The sequence below is a fragment of the Mytilus galloprovincialis genome, chromosome 4, assembly GCF_965363235.1.
Source record: "Mytilus galloprovincialis chromosome 4, xbMytGall1.hap1.1, whole genome shotgun sequence".
Taxonomy (NCBI): Eukaryota; Metazoa; Mollusca; class Bivalvia; order Mytilida; family Mytilidae; genus Mytilus; species Mytilus galloprovincialis.
The window spans coordinates 11,303,116-11,320,530 of NC_134841.1; the positions used below are offsets into that span (position 1 = coordinate 11,303,116).

General features: G+C 32.7%; 1 pseudogene; it reads right to left on the minus strand.

The window, feature by feature from the left end:
- Positions 1-6,065: 6,065 nt before the first annotated feature.
- Positions 6,066-16,441, minus strand: LOC143070966 (chondroitin sulfate synthase 1-like; annotated as a pseudogene).
- Between the last annotated feature and the right edge of the window lie 974 nt (positions 16,442-17,415).

Consider the following 17,415-nt stretch of genomic DNA (forward strand, 5'->3'; position numbering starts at 1 on the left):
CTTTTGTACTATAGAACACAAACTCAGTTTTCTTTCCAGGGAAACCAGTCCATTCATACTATTACATGTTCATACTAAGTCAAATTGAACTTCTAGCAGTCAAATAAAACCAAGGTTAACTACCAAGTAGAACAACTGCAATCATTGGGAACTTGTACCACTGCAGACTCACCATAAAAAATATACATTGATATATGCATTGCTTTTGAAACCTTGATAACATATAAATTATTTGCCTTAATAAATAAATCATTAGATAAACATGAATGTACTCATATATGAATGTTTAATGTTGAGGCAACATTGCAACAGTTTTCATAATAACGGTTGCCTTGGTTTTTGGTTAACTGCCTTTAGCGCTTACAGCGCTTTGATTTGCCAGGTTTTAGGGATTGCATTAAACAATCAGCCGGTGGTTTCTCGGTGGAAACCTATCAGAAGGACATTTACAGCTAACAGTTATTTCAATCACCGATTATATTTGACCGTTTGCTTTGAATTTTTTTAGAAAACATATTCATGAAAACCCAACATTGACCCATAAAGCTTGAAAATAAGATTAAGGTTGGATGGACCCTGCCGCACAGACACAAAAACCTTACAATCATTCCAATTGCAAAATATAGTTATAGACCTACTGAATATAGATATGAGTTTAACACCAAAATTGTTGAAAATAAAAGCTGGAAAAAAATTGAGTTTCCATGACATTGAGTTTATTTTTATGGTTTGATCTATATATCTGATACACTAAAGTTATAGGTCATGTATATTTGGTATATGGAATAATTGTTTTTAATGTGTCTCTGAGAGGATTAATATGACCTTGACCTCATTTTCATGGTTCATTGGTCAATGATAGTTTTTTTTGGCTTTTTCAGTTTATTAGTTACTAAAAAACAGTAGGTCGACTATATTTGGTGTATAGAATGATTGTTAGGTGTACATCTTTGTCTTGCATGGTTCATATGACCTTGACCTCATATTTTTGGTTCATTGGTCAATGTTGAGATTTAGTGGTTTGATCAGTTTTTCAGGTACTATTAACGAATAATGCACTATATTTGGTGTAATGATTGATTGTAAGGTGTTCATGTCTGTGAGGCAGGGTTCTTCCAATTTTAAATGACCGTGACTGCATATTTTCACGAATCATTGATAATGTTTAGTTAATGTATTACTTGTAGTAAAACCTTGTATTACATACTTTCAACATGAATTCAATCAGAAGTAAAACAGGTGAGACATTTCAGTGTGAGGACTCTTGTTGATTTTTGGTGTTCACTTTCGTTTGACATAATTGACCACTAAATACACATTTGGGGGTTCTCATGTTTTTATACGACCGCAAAAATTTTAATTTTTTGGTCGTATATTGCTATCACGTTGGCGTCGTCGTCGTCGTCCGAAAAACTTTTAGTTTTCGCACTCTAACTTTAGTAAAAGTGAATAGAAATCAATGAAATTTTAACACAAGGTTTATGATCACAAAAGGAAGGTTGGGATTGATTTTGGGAGTTTTGGTCCCAACATTTTAGGAATTAGGGGCCAAAAAGGGCCCAAATAAGCATTTTCTTGGTTTTCGCACTATAACTTTAGTTTAAGTGAATAGAAATCTATGAAATTTTGACACAAGGTTTATGACCACAAAAGGACGGTTGGGATTGATTTTGGGAGTTTTGGTTCCAACAGTTTAGGAATTAAGGGCCAAAAAAGGGCCCAAATAAGCATTATTCTTGGTTTTCGCACAATAACTTTAGTATAAGTAAATAGAAATCAATGAAATTTAAACACAAGGTTTATGACCACAAAAGGAAGGTTGGGATTGATTTTTGGAGTTGAGGTAACAACAGTTTATGAATTAGGGGCCAAAAAGGGGCCCAAATAAGCATTATTTTTGGTTTTTGCATCATAACTTTAGTATAAGTAAATAGAAATCTATGAAATTTAAACACAAGGTTTATGACCATAAAAGGAAGGTTGGGTTTGATTTTGGGAGTTTTGGTCCCAACAGTTTAGGAATAAGGGGTCCAAAGGGTCCAAAATTGAACTTTGTGTGATTTCATCAAAAATTGAATAAATGGGTTCTTTGATATGCCAAATCTTAGATTTTTAATTATTGGCCTAATTTTCAAGTTGGTCCAAATGGGGGTCCAAAATTAAACTTTGTTTGATTTCATCAAAAATTGAATAAATGGGTTCTTTGATATGCCAAATCTAACTGTGTATGTAGATTCTTAATTTTTGGTCCAGTTTTCAAATTGGTCTACATTAAGGTCCAAAGGGTCCAAAATTAAACTAAGTTTGATTTTAACAAAAATTAAATTCTTGGGCTTATTTGATATGCTTTATCTAAACATGTACTTTGATTTTTGATTATGGGCCCAGTTTTCAAGTTGGTCCAAATCAGGATTCCATATCAAGCATTGTGCAATAGCAAGAAATTTTCAATTGCACAGTATTGCACAATAGCAAGAAATATCTAATTGCACAATATTGTGCAATAGCAATTAATTTTCAATTGGAGTTATCTTTCTTTGTATAGAATAGTAGTTGATTATATATGTTGGAAATTTGCCAGACATGACTATGATGTCATTTTCTATTTTTATTTGCCAATAACTTTATGTAAATAACTTCATTGGAAATTTGCCAATATAAAATGTTGCTGATGAAGCTTTTTTTCCTTATCTTATCTAAAATGTTTTTAGATAATGTATGTTGGACATTTGCCAGACATGACTATTTACATTTTGGATATTGAACCATAATAGTTTAATATTAAATTTAAAAACTTTAAATTCTAATTTTCATTTCTTAAACCAAATTCATAATGTGACATAAACCTATGTTGTGTCAACTATTTAATCACAATCCACATTTATAGCTGTATCAAACTTAAAAGTTGTGTCCATACTTGTTCTCATTTCAGATTTTATAAATAAAAAGAAAATTTCTTCAAACATTTTTTTGACAGGATTAATATTCAACAGCATAATGAATTGCTCAAAGGCAAAAACAAATTTAAGTTCATTAGACCACATTCATTCTGTGTCAGAAACCTATGCTGGGTCAACTATTTAATTTTAGATTTAAATAAGTTTGAAGAAGAAATCTTTAATTGATTTGTAAAATCTTGACATTTGTTTTGTGTAAAAAACCCATATAATGTCAAAAATTTGATCACAATCCAAATTCAGAGCTGTATCACGCTTAAATGTTTTGTCAATACCTGCCCCAACTGTTCAGGGATCGACCTCTGCGGTCGTATAAAGCTGCGCCCTGCGGAGCACCTGGTTTTAATCTGTAACTCCTCTTTAACCCTTTATTACAATTTATTGACACTTTCTCACAATCATCAGTGATGATAAATTTAGTGGGTCTTTGGGAGGCAGCATCCCTCTAAACTGAACGATAAAAGTAAAATTCTTAATGAAAAAAAATGTTTTATACAATTATTTGTAAGTACATAGATAGCATGATTACAATGCTACTCTAGTGCTACATCACTGATCTTACCCTGTAATGCTGTTGTTTGCCTTTTGTTTTGTTTTTGATTTCCCTACCGAAGCTGGTGGCATTAAGTTTTACCCTTGTCTGTCTGTACTTCCATCCATCCTTACATTCAGAAATTAGTTTCTGTTCTCCAAGTTTGCTTCAACCAAATATTATAAATCTTATGCACAATGCTTATTACCACAAAACACATATCAAGTTTGAATTTTTGTGGCATAATTTTTTCATCGTATTAGAGTTATATTCCATTATAGTTGTGAAAAAACCATCAGGGGCATTATGTGTCCCATGGATACATTCTCCATGTATTTAAATCAGAATCATATATGCAGTTTCCTTCAGTAAATCACAAGTACTCTACGGAACGCATTTATATCCACTTTCCCTCTTAAAAACTTCTTATAAGAGTTTTGATAAAGAAATTTTCTTAGAATCTTCCCCATATAATGCCAAAGTTCAAGTTCCATTTTGGGTTCGATCATAATTATTTTTTAGGCACCTTTATTGTCATTGTAAAGATGAACGTGTCATTTGTGCCACGGATTTTAATAGAAAACAGTGAGCATTTGCATTACAACCAATCATTAATTTTCATTATCTTTCAAACAACATGCGCTATATTAATGTGCTCATGAAGTCAATAATTGTAAATTGAGTTTTATAGTAAAACTGTTCAATAAGGTAAGCCAAAACAGTTAATAAAATCAAGATTGACATTAGAGAGGATAGACCATAATCATTATTCTTACTAAAACTTCATCTTGGTGTGTTTTAGCTTGTTGATGACGACAGTTGTCAATCATCTGGTATTGTATCAGTAATCCATTTTTGTGTCACCGCCATAGTGGAGGGGCTTTAAGTTTTACCCTTGTTCGTCAGTATGTAAGTAGGTTTGTCCCAAAACAAATTTCCAATCTCTAACGTAAGTTTGCCTCAACCGTTTCCACCGTTTGCAGAATGCTTATTAAAACAAAACACAGATCAATTTTGAATTTTGGTGCCGTCACCTTTACCGTTCTAGAGTTAGGCTCTCCTACAAATGAAAACCGGTTGCATTTTTCGTGTCCGTTTCAAACTTCATTGTGCCAAAATGAAAATCAAATGTTATAAAACTTATTCACAGTGCTTATTACTACAAAACTCAAATCAAGTACACAGGGTAACGTCACCTTTACTGTTATTGAGTTCTGTCCTTTCATAACGAGGTTACATGGAATGGACGTATGAAAAATTGTTCTTACCAAATCGTGTGACATAATAGGATTATATTGATCATTGGATTATAAAAGTGTCAAAAACTATTGCAAAATGTTCAAGTGTCCAATCTAGATGTTGAATACTAGAGAACCATGACGAAAAGCTCGTCGTACTTCGTCAGATACAGAAGTGGAACAGACTTTACCAATAGCAAAAAGATCCAACAAAATGGCTAACTCAGAACTGTTAGCCCACCTGTCTAATGCAAAGGAACCCGGACAAGACAATTCCGCTAGTACAAGGTCAGTAAATGACATTTATGATTTATTGACGAAAGTTAGTAATAACCAAGAATCCCTTAGACAATCCACGGAGCAGCGAATCACGAATTTAGAAGTTAGTTTTAAAACAAAAATTTCAAGTAAAATGAAATTGTTGAAAGACGAAATTAACATAGAGTTTGCTAAGTTTGATAACGAAATACAAAATCTTAAACACAAAATAGATACTCTAGAGAAAGGTGAACGCTCAACCAATACGCAAGGGTCACAAAACATTACTCACTCTAAACTAGTGTTTAAAAATGTATCAAATACCGACACGGGTGATAGTGAAGATTCCCTCAAGGCATATATTAACGGTATTATTACCTATCTCGAACTTGATTTTAATGTGACAACCGTACAATGCGTAGGATCTAACACCAATCAACAGAACAAAACGGTACTTGTTAACTTTGATAATGAAACTCAACGTGTAAACGTTCTAAAGAAAAAAAGAAAACTTAAAGACAATCCTATGTACAGTCCCGTCTACGTCGAACCTGACAACGAGACATGAACGTAAGCAAGAAGCTAACATTCGCAAAATTATAAAGACTATTCCTAGTCTAGAAATTCGTTGTGGTAGGGTCATTAAAAAATAGGAAAATTGACAGTCATCAAAGTCGAATTTAGAAATTGCAAGTTGGAGCTGTAAAGGGTGGTATCTTTCAGAAAATACGAAGAATAGTAGAGTTTTAAGGGAACAAATTCTTAGTTCCTTGAACTAACATGGATTGATAAAAATAAATTCTTTTTTTCACTGCTGAAACATTGTTAACATTATGCACAGTAAATAAAAAAGACATTTTGTAAGTAAATAAAGGCAACAGTAGTATACCGCTGTTCGAAAGTCATAAAACGATTGAGACAAATAATTCCGGGTAACAAACTAAATCTGAGGGAAACACATAAATATAAGAGGAAAACAAAGAAACAACAGAAACAATAAGTCCAACAAAAACCCAAACAACAATGCAACACACATATATACGAACTATAAGATAACAATTGACATTTTCCTGACTTGGTTCAGGACATTTTAAGAAAAAATGGTGGGTACAACACATCTCTATCAAATACAATGTCTACATCTATAAAGAAAAGTAGAGAGTCCTCACTTAACTGAAACATTCCAAGATCCAAAGCCCTCGCCCTGTTAAATGGACCATCAGCATAAATGACTTCAATGTCGACACCAGCGTACCTTTTTTGATATTGACGAACAATACCGATTAGGGATTTGACTGATGATGAGTTTGAATCACTATTGAACACAACAATGTGAAGCTGTGTCATTTCCTTGTTTTTTAGACATATTTCCTCATAGTTTTGCATAAATTTTTTAAATACAGGAACTTTGCCAGCAAGTGGAACAATAAAATGAATGCTTTCCAATGATTGTCGACCTTGACCTAAACTGCTAAATGTTAACGGAGCATTTGATGCTTTGTATTCAATGTTTGCGGAAGCTGTCGAAGGATCCTCAAAGAATTCTACATCCCCAAATGTCTGATGAAGATATACATGTCTTCTAACTGGGGCTGTCATTTCTTCCCCGTTATCCTTGCTGAACGTGAATAACAGATCTAATTTATAATCAGCACCATGAAGAGGACTGACTCTACGATATTCATACGATAAATCTTTAAAACCTATTGTTTTCCCTTTCTGACGCGCATTTTTGTTCATGATTTGTAAAACGTGATTGATACTATCTGCTAAAGCATGTTTTAATGGTGTATTTATATTACTTTTAGAATATAAATCATGATCAGAAATAAAAGATTTAGACAGGAAATTCCATGCAAAGACTTCATCTCTTACTCTTGGTTTAAATAAAGTCAATGAAGGTATTATAATTTGTCTTGTGATACTATCTGCTTGTTTCAAAATGCCTAAATTATGTTCAATTTGAGTTATCTCCCTTTGTAAATTACGCTTTTTCTGGTGTAGATTTTGTATATGAGAGGAAAGAAGATAATTCTGTATGCTATACAGATGTCGTTGATCCTTTATTGGGTGTAGAGTTAATGCCTTCCTGACAATTTTGTCCGTAAGTGTTTTAAATGATCCTTTCTCTTCTTTATAATTATGGTAAAACAAACTCTGCATCTAAAATAGAACAACATAACATTAGCTATGTAATCTTTTTATAAAATTAAGAAGACGTGGCATGAGGTAGGAGACAAATATTCACAAGAGACAAAAGAATAAACATGAGGACAATTATATGACGTGATACATTTCTTACCTCTACCGACTACCGATTACAGTTAATAAACTAATTATGCAAAAATGGGTTTGGAAATGCACGTTTGGGCTAATTTGTGAAACAATTTGGCTAACAATATGATATCTTTGGTTCAATTTCAAGTCGACATTTAGGCTGGTTCTCAATTCTAGTCATATATACATATGCATAATAGGTATCACATCTAAATTTTCGTTGCATATCAATATTCAACTTGTAATAAATGACATTTTTTAAAATGTTTATTATGGATGCACCTTTCAGATTGCTAGTTTGTGTCAGCTTCTGTTCATCATGCTCAGGTAGATTAATCTAAAATTTTTGGTTGTTTTGGATTTCAGTTGTTTCATTTGTTATAAAAGAGTACAAGTTCATCAATTTGTAAATCAATAATTCAAAGAAAGGGCTGAATATAAAAATAAAAAAAAATTGCATTAAATCTTTGTTTGATTACATCAGATATGTGTAGTAGACTTTTTACTGTTCTATTAAATGATTTTTGCGCATGTTGAAATTCCTCCCGAAATCTCCTTCTGGTAGTTGATCTTCCTTTAAAACTGAGAAACTGTTTTCCTTAAGACGCATTGCGTTGTATAGTTGTCCGAGTTCTTCATTCCAGAAAGGGTTAGAACTTTTGTGTCGTTTTCTTGTCTTTCTACTTGCATCATATACTGGAATTTTGCAGTTCATTTCATCGACTATCAAAGTACAAAGATCCGAATAGATATTATCCACGCGACTTTCAGTCTCTCTTGTGGTCTCATTACGTTGAATTAAAGTTTGAAGAGCTGCTTTCCGTAGATCACATCCAAAAAGGTCATTAGGAATCGATTTAAGCCTGAAGCGTTTGAACTTATCTATTTTCGAACTACTGTATTCGGATATGTTAGTTAATGTTTTAAATTCTGCCAATAGAATTGAATGATCTAGGATTTTACTCCTTTCAACTAAAAATTGGAAAAGATTGTTATGCTCGATTACAGATCTGGTAGTAATAACCTGGAATGAGGAACACAGTTCGAGAACGTCATGAGGAACACACATATTATCCACCACGGATTTCCCTCTACCTGATATACAAGTGAAATTGTCTTTATTCGAGTCGTTACTTTAATGGTTTTGACATTACGTAATGATGCTGTGGTATTAATCAATATGGTATGGTCATTACTCAATGAGATTTCGATAGATTTTTATCATTATTGAATATGACTGTCTTATTAGTTAAAGTGGTTTTAACATTACTTGATGTGTATGTGGCTTAACGTTAGGTAGTTGGTCCATTACATGATGTGATTTTGTTATTTCGTAATGATGATTTGCCAATTTCTAATACGGCTTTAAAACTACATAATGATGTTTCAAATTGTTACACGACATGATGTGTTCGTTCCAGTATGTGGTGTGGTCCTATCACTTCTTTATGTGGTTATCACATTACTTGATGAGATGAAACCACGATTTGGGAAAAACTAGTTTTTGCAAAGAATAGTTAAAGGGAAATTCCGCGATTTTTTACTTATCATCTAATTATGTTCATCTCAACATAAAAAACACATTTGCAAAGTTTTAAATTTATATTCCTTCTAATAACGGAGAAAATCAAGTATTTGTAACTTTTTTGGTTGAATTCTCGAGTGGGTCGTGACGTTTTAGCCCGATGTGTTGAATTCTGGGAAAAAATAAAATCTGTTTAACTCTTATAGCTTATCGACAATATACGTAATTAAAAGCGCACAGCTGACGAATGGTCGTAGTTATTAACCACAATATAAGAATGAACGAAAATGAATATGCATATACCGTTTTGTATTGATTGAATTAAACTCCTATAAAATTATCTCTAGTAAATGTTTTCGAATAAATTTCATTAATTATTGTTGAGATTTTTTTCATAAAATATTCATTGAACATTTTTACTGATATTGAACTGAAAATAATTCAGTTCTATTTACCGTTATTGTTTTGATAATCATTTCAATGTAACTAATGTGTGAGCAGAGTGTGTATATTTTTTTGTAAAGGTCACTGTATATTTCTCGGCTTGAGGTCAATTCGTTTACCTTGTAGCTATTTAGCCGCAGGTGTGAGTTCAAGCGTACACAGGTATGAATGTTGTTATTTGGAAAGGATAACTTGACAGAAAGGATTAGAAAGAGTATGCTGTATTTAATACACTAAGATTTAATACACGATGAGAATAAAGATACAATAATTAAATTGTGTAAATTAATTGAAAATAAAATTCAGATTCGTAATTCCGAAAGTGTATAAAAATAAAAGGAAACAATTTTTTATTACTTTCTTAGCGGCAATTGGCGTAAAGATTCAAATATGAAGTAAAGAATAGTAATTTTAATCTTTAATAAAAACTAAATGCAATATTACCCAATTTGATATACCATTGCACATCTGTTTGATATCATTGACTTTACCGGAATTTCTTAACTTGTATTCAAATCTGGCTGTGTTTAAATGCTCATAAAACTATCGCAATTTTAAAGTTTTTAATTGAAAAAAATACAACATACAACATGCATGATTTTTTTTTAGTTTCTTTTTAACACATTTCATTCTTACATAATTAAATTTATTTGACAATCATTTACACGAACGTTTTGTGAAAAGAATACCAATAATTGTTATCTAAGCCAGAGACATATATATATACACATATATGTCTCTGTCTAAGCTAAGGCATTATTTTTTTTGAGGATTTTTGTACATTTTAAAAAAAAATTCTATGATAATATTTGTGCAATGTTGAACATGATAGCCGTCATTAATCCAAATCAGTTGTAATAAAACTTATATTTTAGTCAGGCATAACTGATATTGACGAATTTAGAATAGTTCGTCCATACATCGTTGTTCTTGAAACAATCATTATTAGTATACATGTAAGTTTCCTGACGTATAAGCGCCATTGAGGATGAGCTCCAGAGAGCAGACTAGTAGCGTTTCGTTAGTTTGTTTGTTGGGAAAGGAGAGGAAATGCAACCACTTGTACAGATAAACGACAGAATTACCATACAAGCATTTATAGTCAACACAACCAGAAAGAGTTCCCATCGTTGGACGGGGAATATGAAGGCTTCCAAGAATGAACAAGTGACATGTATAACTCTGAACAGTTAGAAACGGACTTTCGACATCGACCGCTTGTTCTTGATATTTGAAACTGCATGCATATATACGTATACGTTTAGGATAGTGATGAGTTCTTGCGTCTGACAAAAACTAAATTCCTTCATGGTTATATCTTGCCATACGTTTATATTGGTTTGTAAGGTGATTACTCAAAGTCGTTATTTGAAAATCCTGTTTGTGAGATGTAGATTCATTTCAATACAGAAATTTCGTCTATATATTAGTTTCACAAGTGTATAACACGGAGAAGCTCTGAAGGTACATTACTCCCATTTTGTTTGGGTGTGAACCATCGATGTTTACAGCAATATCAAAGAATAAGATGATGATGGTAGAAAGAACTATGGGCGTCATGTGGCAAATATTACATGCATATCGGACCATGAGTTGTCAATCTGTATGAAAAGCTTTCCAATACAACCATATTATTGAGAAGGAATGTTTACATGCTATACTCTCGTACTAGTATTACAGGGTTCTTGTGGCGTTCACCTTAGACACACATCTTTTTAACGATGTTTTAAAAAAAAGACAGAACCAATTTAATGTCATATTTCCCTATTTTTTAAATATAACTAAAAGTCTTTTATCTGACAAGGATACCCCTATTTAGCGGACAAGTAATTTATTCTTTTTTCTGTTATTGAATACCAAGAAAGAAAATAAATCCCGAAATTAATTTGAAACTTTGATACTCAATAGTTTCCCAGCAAAATATTCACATCCCTTGGGGATAATCAGTGTTCGTCCAGTGGCATATATAACAATTGTGATGACGAATTCCTTCCTTTGTTCGTGAACAATCTTATTGAAATATAAATCTGTGATTTTACTATGTCCACAACTTCGATGAACCAAAGCAAATTATACATCGACCTGTATTTAAATCAAATTGGTTCTCTTCTTCTTCTTCTTCTTCTTCTTCTTCTTCTTCTTCTTCTTCTTCTTCTTCTTCTTCTTCTTCTGGTATACAATAGTCTATCGACATTCGATGATTACATACTGTTGGCATACGTGGACTAGTCTATTTACAAATCTTTTACCCCAATTTATTCAAAATATATGTTTTTTTCTTATGTTCAATGTATACATGTATATATTTTAAATTGCGCTATAGTTCCGTAACTTTCTACCCAGTCGTATAAACGAATCGTCGACAAGTGCGTACATTTTTTTAAATCAATATTTCTGGTATGTTCCAATCTGTCCTTCACTATTGACAATGAGTATATTACATTTTCCCAAATTCACCCTTGGAAAAAATATTTAAATAGAGTTTAATTTCATCAAATCTTATTTTTTGGGTATTATTTATATTTTTATGAATAATATTCTTTACACCAGAAATGTTATTTATAAACAAGCGTATGAGTTTAGTAATGACAAGTAAGACAGAGTTGTATATTATACTATATATTATAGTATGTACTGATCAATACCTGCAGAAGTGAAACGATGCATGAACTTGCAAGCCCAACAAGAAATTGCTTGAATACCTGAACGTGTCACCTCACACCCCTCACAATACCTTTGGAAGTAATACCTTTAGCCATGCTGGTGATCAGATGAGGGAAGATCAGAATTTATTTGAAAAAAGTTTTTACTTTAAAGAATTATGAACAAATTAGATTTTCGAAAACAATTTTGACGGAACACTTATTTATGATTTCAACTTTGACTTTTTACCTAATTCCAATATCAACAATTTAAAAACAACAGACCATGGTAATTTGAAAAAATAAGAATATTTTCCGTATCAAGTTAGTTAGTCGGATAAAACAACCGTACGATTGACAAGATATCGACACGCAATTACGACTACATCGGTTACTGTAGTTTTGTTACTTTGTGGTTTATAGACATATCGTTGTTATTAATCGGGAAAGAAGACAAAATGGTCGAACGCAGAGAATTGATACTCTAAATTTAAAATCGATGGTGATCGCTTATCTATCGGAATAAAACTTTAATATCTATGAATTTGAGCATTTTTATACAGAATGAACATAATATCAATTTTTGATTTTTTTGCGAAGTTTCCCTTTAAGGCAATCCATCGATTAAGAGTTCAAATTTAAGTTCGTGTTACTGTTCGAATTGAACTCAGAGTAATTTTTCGAGTTAGATTCAGTTCATAATTAGAATTAAACTTCGAGTAAGCATTGCGTTGAACTTCGATTTTGAGTTACCGTTTGAGGTAGAGTTCGAGTACGATTTGAGTGGTATTCAGATTAAGATTTCGAAATTGATGAATTTGGAGTAGTTATCTAAAATGAGTTTGTACTTGAATATTCTTTCGCGATTTGAGGGCATTTGCTCGGGCATCCGAAAAAGGGTTAAGGTGTATGCGTTCAAAAGATAAACAATGTTACAGTTTAAAAGACACCACATAGAAATCGAAATTAAGTGTTGTTATTGCTAATGAGACAACTATCCACCAAGGTTTAAATGCAGTAGATGTAAACAATTTTACTAGTAACTAAACAACTTATGAAAAGCAAATATGACACACATGAAACAACGACAACCGTTGAATGACAGGCTCCTTACTTGGGACATTCACATAAAGAATGTACACTTGGCAGAGAAAATCATGTCTGCCTGAGCTAAACCTAACCTTACCATGGGTGAATAGTTAAACAACGCAACACAAGAATAAACAGTAAAAAACAGATGTAATTGGTTTAACTCTATAGATCAGTATCACTAGGCTATATAAATCCATCAAAATTCGGGGGTGATCTCAGGTGCTCCGGAAGAGTAGGCAGATCCTGCTCAACGTGTGACACTCGTCTTTGTATTCGTAAAAGTACAAACCCAGTGATATTGGTTTAATTCGGTAATTCACCTACGCGGAAATAGGACGAAATCGTGTTTTCGACCACTGGAACATATCTGTCGTCAACTGTGAAACAGATATTCCAAAAAACATATATCTTTTTTCAAAGAACGGAGGCTTTGTCGCTTAGTCCGATCCCTCTCATTTGTTGACAATAGAGAATAAGTAATGGGATGTGTGTCAAGCCTTTGATATTAATGTCTCGGAAGTGAGACACACCAAAGTTATATTCCGTCATCGGCGACTTCATCATTAAGTTCGTTATGTTGCTCGTTTGCATTGTTTGACAATTGCCATATCTGCATGGACCTGTTAGAGCTTACTATACGGTTTGGGCTTTGCTCATGGTTGAAGACCATACAGTGACATATATTTGTTAGCTGCTACGCCATTTAGTATGTAATTAAGGGTTGTCTTGTTGGCAATCATACCACATCTTCTTATTTATAATTACCAAATCAATTTGTTTTGTCATGATAAATTTGTGAACCTCCATGAATTGTTAAAAACAAATGTATTGGAGTTAATCTTCTATATCGAGAGAAAAACAATTTAGTTGTTATACCAATTAATAGACGTTTTACTGTCAACATTACTCTTTTAGAGTTACAGCAGCAATCTCAGGCGAGACACAGGGCTGTCGAATTCTTCGCGAATAACTATAAAACGACTTCCATTTTAGAACTAAGGGGGAAAACGACAGTACTAAGTGATATATTCCCCGTATGTCTGAAATATTTTGTATCTTTTGTGTACTTGTTTCAGATATTTTGTCTGTCAATCCCTTTTCCAAACCAAATAACTCTAAATAATAACTCGAACTTTAATTTGTACCCAATAGATAGCGAAGCTCATTCGAATCACATCAACAACATCCATATGGAAATCAGTCAGAAAATGGAACTATTTATTTGTTAAATGGCCATGTGGCTTTACCTTATTAAGTAATGTGATAACCACATCAAAGAATGACAGGACCGCATCAAATACAAGAACAAACGCAATAATGTGCAATCTAAACTGGTACAATTTCAAGGGTGACAGTTAAGATGTTAAAACAAAGACTGCGTGGAAAAAAATCAAAATGAACAGCACTGACCGGTCTAAGCTGGTATAATATTAAAATTGAGAATGGAAATGGGGAATGTGTCAAAGAGACAACAACTCGACCAAATAAAAAACAACAGCAGAGGGTCACCAACAGGTCTTCAATGTAGCGAGAAATTCCCGAACCCGGAGGCGTCCCTCAGCTGGCCCATAAACAAATATATACTAGTCCAGTGATAATGAACGCCATACTAATTTCCAAATTGTACACAAGAAACTAAAATTAAAATAATACAAGACTAACAAAGGCCAGAGGCTCCTGACTTGGGACAGGCGCATAAATGCGGCGGGGTTAAACATGTTTGTGAGATCTCAACCCTCCCCCTATACCTCTAACCAATGTAGTAAAGTAAACGCATAACAAAACGCACATTAAAATTCAGTTCAAGAGAAATCCGAGTCTGATGTCAGAAGATGTAACCAAAGAAAATAAACAAAATGACAATAATACATAAATAACAACAGACTACTAGCAGTTAACTGACATGCCAGCTCCAGACTTCAATTAAACTGACTGAAAGATTATGATTTCATCATATGAACATCAGGCCAATTTGACAACAGTAAAGTGTTCCCAAATAAATAGAAGTTTTAAAATGATAAAAATAATACTAATAAATTTTAGGAAAGGTTAAGTAATTGAACGTGTCTGCGAAAGCTGATTTATCCTCTAAAACAGGCTCTTCGTCAGTGGATTTTTAAAAGTGATGTAGAAACAAACGATGTCTGACATGCAAACACCTTTAAAAGTGTACCAGTTCATATCGCATATAACTACTTTGTTTTTAACATATATATGCAGTCTTTGTGGAAACAGCTATGTAACCTACGTTTATTTCGAATTTTCGAATTGTACAAGCGTCTTTTTGTTTGGTTTTTATTTGTTTAATTGTTTAAATTTCAAGTCTGTTATAGCTAAATCAGAAAAGATTGATATGTTTCATTTTACATAATAATCATACTGATGAAGGATATCTGTCATCGGAAATATTTATAGATAATTACATTTAATGTTTTCTTTTTTTTTATTTTGGTGTTGCTTTGCACACTTTTTTGTATTGTGAACATATATCGTTACTCATAACGATCAAGTGCCCTCGTAAAAAAGATCGGCGACTATTATCTAGACGTCGTATATATTTATAACTAAAAGTTTGCTTATTTTTTTTATAGCACTTCAATATCAAGGAGTAGACCAACTGATACGTATAGTAATTGTAAACAATTTTAAAAACATTTTAAACATGCTTGGGAATGCAGTTTCTCTTATATATTTCAGATAGAGACCAAAAGTAATTGATATTAAAGTAAGGAAAACATTACACCAGGTCAAAGGAAATCACATGCCTTGCTTACAATGTATATATACCAACCTCGAATGCCCAGGTGCATGATAAACCAGTATATCTGCGTACACATCTTCCAACTTCAACGTCTTCATGAGTTGTTATCAAGTTGTCAATACAACAGTGTACATGTGGACCAACATGCCTCAATGTATTGTAGCTGAACAGAACTTCAGGGCCTCCCATGCAATAGTTTTCATTTCTGTTCAAAAACAGTTTCCCTTTTTCTTCTTTTTTCCAAAACCATCTTGACCAATGAAAAGGGGAACAGAGCTGTTTACAGAGCGTAGAAACTTTTCAATTTTGTCTCCCCTTAAAAAAAAATATCGCCATCAACACGCATGAACCACTCAAAGTTGTTGATATAGTTATCATGCATGTATTTCAACATCAAAAGAGACTTTCTCTGGGGTGGATAGGAATCATCTGTACCGTCTAAACTAACCAGTGGAATTTGTTTTTCAGTTGTTGATCCTTCACTGGAGAAAAAGATTACTTTGCAGGTTCCACTGCAAGAATTGGTCAAAGTATTAAAAGCAGCAACAGCCCGGGTATCAAGATATTTCTTTGTTGTCATCACACCAATAAGAAGGAATCTTTTGTCATTTTTGTGGATGTAACTGTTTAAATCTAAACCTTCATTTGATGTCTGAACTACTTTTGGTACAGTATGGTTATTATTAAATTTGAGATGATCAATGCCATATTGACTTTATAGTTTATATGGACTGTACGACAACATTTCTCTGCCAATAGCACACAAGATAATATCTTATGTCTATACAAAGATGATAAAAGTATTCCAATGCATACACCTAACACAATTTTGGCAAATGGTTTTCTTTTAAGTCTTATCTTTCTAGTCATGATCCACTTTTCCTAAGACAAAGTCTGTCAAGAAAAATTTTCCGTTTAGGCCTATATCGTATGATAATATCAAAAAATGAATCATCTTTTTGTTATACTATTAACCTTCATATTATCAGTCAATCAACAAATATTTATGAACCATGAGACAAAAATAAAAAAGCTAAAACCTATTTTTGTGTTGAGGCTATCATATGTTAATCGCCTGGTTGAAATGATGAGAGGTTCACAGACGGCAGATAGCAAAACTTTGCACAGTCATGTTAATTAATGAATTTGATGATGTTTCACTATTCAAGGAAACATTACAAACAGATCTTGACAGATCTTCCATATAAGATGGACAAGTCAAAAAAGTTGTGATTGTTTAAAACATTATTTATTTTTCAGATGAAAAAATTACTATGCTAACGATGACAAAATATTGGAAAGCATCACCATATATTAGGCGAGTGACTTATTTCAAAAAGACGCTTAGTTAACGACTTTAATGCACCCACCTAACACACGGCTGTATTATATATCATTCGAAAGCTGTTAATCTGTACTTTCTGTTTTGCCCGGTCGTAAAAAAATCGTACGGTGCAATTTTTGTAAAATCAAGGTCAAAGGTCATGAAAAAACATTCTAATTTTTGCGATTACTAAATAAAACGCCATTTTCTTATTCTTGTACCATAAAATTTCCCAAAAGATCATATGAACTTTATGGAACATGATACATAATTTCCAAATCAAACAAAAAATAAGAGATTCGATGCGCAAAATTTCCCAAAAATTGAAATTTATCACAAATCCTAAAAAAATGAAAAATTATCCA